Here is a 4,769-nt window from a genome sequence, read left to right on the forward strand (position 1 = left end):
AGCTTTATTCTTCTTTTTCAAGATTGTTTTGGCTATTTGGAGGCTTTTGCATTTCCATATAAATTTTGTGATTAGCTTTACAATTTCTGCAGAAAGCCACACAACTGCACAGCACATTTTATGCTCTCTTTTCTTGATTTTGGCCTCAAAATATATGTCATTGGCAGACAAATATATTATTCCAGATGCTGTATTATTAGATAATGCTTTGTATTCAATTTTCACCAAACTGTCATCAAACAGAAACCTTATTTTTAGCAGTCAAAGATGAAAAAAACCCAAAATATCTGTAATAGTATGGGTTTTCAAAGCTATTTCCACTTAATAATTTGCTCAGTGTTGTGTTTCTAAGGCTTTCATACTGTCTTGATGAGTGATTAACATATAGGAGTTAAGGTTATAGCTTGATGCTATGGTTTGAATGTATGAGTCCTTCCAAAATTAGATATTACATGTCCTCCTTTATAAGTGGGACCTAAAAAAAAATAAAAATAAATAAATAAACAAAAAAAGAAAGAAAGATACAGCAATCAGAACAATACACTGAACTTTCAAAAGAAGGGAACAGAACTGAGGTTTATGAGAAATGGGAGAGGGGAAGGCGGAGTGGGGTGAAGGGAGGACCTGGTAAAGGGCCACAAAAATGGATTACATTGCATAACGAAGAACATGCTAATTATCCTGATTTGTACATCACATATTGCACACAGGTATTGATATTTAGTACTGTACCCCACATGGACAATCAACTATGTTCCAATAAAAAATAAATTAATTAAAAACAAAAAAACCAAAATTAGTATGTTGGAACTTAACCCAAAAGATGATGGTATTAAGCAGTGGGCCATTGGGAGGTGATTAGGCCATTAGTGCTCTGACCATATAAAAGGGCTTGCAGGAGAGAATTGATCCCTTTTGTCCTTCTGCCCTTTGGCATGTGAGGTTGTAGCAGGAAGTCACCATCTTGGAAGCAGAGAACAAGCCTTTACCAAAACCTGAATCTGCTGACACCCTGACCTTAGACTTTCCAGCCTCCAGCACTGTAAGAAATCAACTTCTATTACTTATAAATTACATAGGCTAAAGTATTTTGTTATAGCAGCAGGAATAGATCAAGGCACGTGGAGTCTAACACTTGAGATTAAAGCCAGCTGGTTTATTGTTAAAATTTTAATGATTTGTCTGTAAATGATGAAATGGGGATTCCAGTCTTCTTTCAGTGAGCAGTCTTTCATAAAGAATATATTATGAGTGAGAAAGGTATTCCTACCAATGAAAAATCAGGTTGTATGTAATTGACACTCTCTTTTCTCTTTCTCACTATATTTTTCAGCATTCAAAAGGTGCCCATAGTCCTGTGATTTTGAATAATTACACAATGGGAAAGTTGGGAAGAAGGAATGCATATATTTTTTTTTCGGTGATGGAGTATCTTATTTACTAAGTTCAAGTAAGCAATACTAATTGAATTCATACAGTGAAGCACACACTGTGCCAGTCTTTCAGAATGCAGTGGAGAAAAACACAGACAGGGATCCTATTCCATGACGCTCACAGTCAAGGGGAGGAGACTTCCCTCCAAGCCTGCCAGGATCACACTGTGACTTGCATATTCCTTCCAATTCTTTCTGCATTCCATGTGTATCTTCCAGGCCCACCACGGAGACTTGTTTAGGGAAGAAACTGTGCAATCTTCTGTCCTCATTTCTTCTTTGGCTTAAAAATAGCCATTGACTCAAACCTCATTTGTTTTTATAAACCCCTTCCCAAACTTAGGGGAAATAAGTTTACAAATGAATGATCGTTAGTATGTGTTTTTCTCCACTGGCTTTTATGCTCAAATTATCTTCACAACCAGAGAAAGACAGAGGAATGTCCTGGGAATTAGAAAAGAACATTGAATAAAGGGTCATTTTTGGTTGTAACCATACATCTCGAATAGCTTCGTCTAACTCCTTACCCCTCCATATTATGGCCAGTCTATAAATGGATTTTCTGCTCAGAAACAGTGATTGACAATATTAGCATCTCCTAGTGAAAAGCAACACCTCATATTCATACCTACATGGAATGAGGATGAACAAAAGCAAAGGGATTCTTTATCTTGGTTATTTCCACCCAAATATTCCTAAGCACAGAAAATATTATGTAACTCTCATAGTCTGAGATGTCAAATGCTGGTCTTCATTAAAATGATTATATAAATCTTTCACTCAGTTTCACAGTTGCACATACATTTGTTTTATCATAAAAATGAAAATTTTAGTTACTTACCTTCCTCACAGTTACTCTAATCTTTGAGTCAATGCTTCAGGAAAAACACACCACTTTATCTTATTGATTTGCATGACTTCTACTGGCTATAATTTTTATTTCAGTTCTATTGAGATGAGAACCATTGCAAAGACACTTCTATCCTTTCCTTTCACTCTTCCCTGGACTTCCCTTTTTCTGGCTTCCTTCCCCACCTCATCCTAATGCAGCTCAAAGTGACCTGTTTGGGGAGAGTTTACCAATGTTTGGGAGTTGTCAGAGATTATAAGTTGAGGAAAAGGGAAGAATCACCCCAGATGTGAATGCAGGTGCTCTATTCAGAAATTTTCACAGGATCAGTCAAATACCTGAAAGGAAAACACAACTCAATAGGGACATAGAATTGCATGGAACGGTAAGCCAAGTGTGTCTTTAAATTTGTGGGTTTTCATAAAGTAAAATAAGGAGAGTGTTAGTTTATAACTTCAAATATTTCTCACCCAGCAATAATTCAACGGCTTATGAAGTTAGATGATGGAGACAGAAGGAAAGATTGGCAGGTGGGTGTTAGGTATCCTGTGAACCATTATACTAAGTTAAAAGGTAGATTTACTTATATAACCCTCTTCAGAGGTGATGGAAGTATTGGAGAAGAAAGTAGAAAGAGCAACAATATGTGAAGCTAAATAATATTTCTGGCTGGGAATATGTTTCAATAACTAAGTCCTTTCCTTGAGGATGTTTATTTTATTCATTCATTGAGCCCATCAGTCATTCAACAAGTATTGATTACAAACTACTCTGTGTGCAAGCCCTTTAACAATGGGAATACTATCTTAATCATTTTTGTATTGCTGGCCCCTAACATGAGTGTATTAATCATCCATTGCTATGCAACAAGATTTCCTCCAAACTCAGCAACAAACTACTCTGTGTGCAAGCCCTTTAACAATGGGAATACTATCTTAATCATTTTTGTATTGCTGGCACCTAACATGAGTGTATTAATCATCCATTGCTATGCAACAAGATTTCCTCCAAACTCAGCAACTTAAAATAACAAATTTTTGTTATCTCACACAGTTTCTGAAGGTCAGGCATCTAGGAATAGTTTAGCTGGATGGTTCTGGCTTAGGGTTTTTCATGAGATTGCAGTCCAGCTTTTGGCCAGGGCTGCAGACTCATCTGAAGGCTTGATTGTACGTGTGTGTGTGGTGGGGGGCACACTTCCATGCTCAATCACCTGATTGTTAGCAAGTCCCAGTTCCTCTCTGACTGGTGCCTCAGTTCCTCTTCTTTCCACATGGGACCCTCGATAGGCTTCCTGAATGTCTGCACAACTGGCAGCTGGCTTTCCCCTGAGTGAGTGATCCAGAAGAGGGAGAAGAAGAGTGATAGACAGCTCCCAAGACAAAATATAGTCTTTTAAAGCTGTACTTTGGAAGTGACATGTCATCATTTTACTGCATGCTATTGGTCACACAGATAACCTTGGGAGGGAATACTCAAGGGCGTGAGTACCAGGAGGCAGCAGTCTTTGAAGGGTCATCTTAGAGGCTGCCTGCCACGATGGACTTAGGCTATTGAAATACTCAGTATATGTTTGTTGAATGAATAAATGAATGGATTGAAGTTCTATGATGTTTGCTATATAGAAGTTCCACAGTGATTCTTTTAATGATATTATTGGGTGCTATAGCAATGATTATAAGACTGAAGTGTTCAACTCTGAAAAAATTCCCCAGGACATATCATAAAGTTTAGTACAATAAATAGCAAAGTAGAATTTAAAAACTCAGTATAAAGTAAGCAAATTAAAATGGGCTGTTTTTACAATCAAGACCAGAAGTGAAGTAAAGCATTTAAGTAGTTTAAGATAAGATTTTTTCTGACAGCTATGATACTTGTCTTTTGAGATAATGTTTTGTTTTGTAATTCTTTAATAATTACAAAAGTCAAGAATTGGCTGGCAGGTTAGTTCAGTTGGTTAGATTGCTACCTTGTAACACCAAGGTCAAGGGTTCAGATCCCCTTATGGGCCAGCCACATACACAAACAAAAGTCAAGGATCATCACATGTGCACCGTAACTCTTTTATTCATCTCATGTAGATTTCTATTTAGTTTGAAGATAAAATGTGACAATAGGAAGGAGCTATTAGTTAACTTTTCTGAAACATTAAATTTTAACATAGGAAGCATGTTATAATATAGCCTATAAGTAGACAAAAACACAGAAATCTGAGCCTCACAAACAACTTTCAGTTTTCTTTCTTTTTAAAAATTTTTTTACTGAATCATAATTGATTATACATATTTTGGGGTTCAATGTTGACATATGTTGATCAAATCAATATTACTAGTATATGTATTGTTACAAATTGTACTTGTTCTTTATGCCCCTTGTCCAATCTCTCCCCATCTGCCTCTCCCTCCCTCCTCCCACAAATGATAAACCTAGATTTCTTCTCTCCTTCTGAAAGAGTAATGGTTACTCTGTTGAGTTGTTGCCTAGAT

Source organism: Galeopterus variegatus, unplaced genomic scaffold, assembly GCF_000696425.1.
Source record: "Galeopterus variegatus unplaced genomic scaffold, G_variegatus-3.0.2 Scaffold506, whole genome shotgun sequence".
NCBI classification, from domain to species: domain Eukaryota; kingdom Metazoa; phylum Chordata; class Mammalia; order Dermoptera; family Cynocephalidae; genus Galeopterus; species Galeopterus variegatus.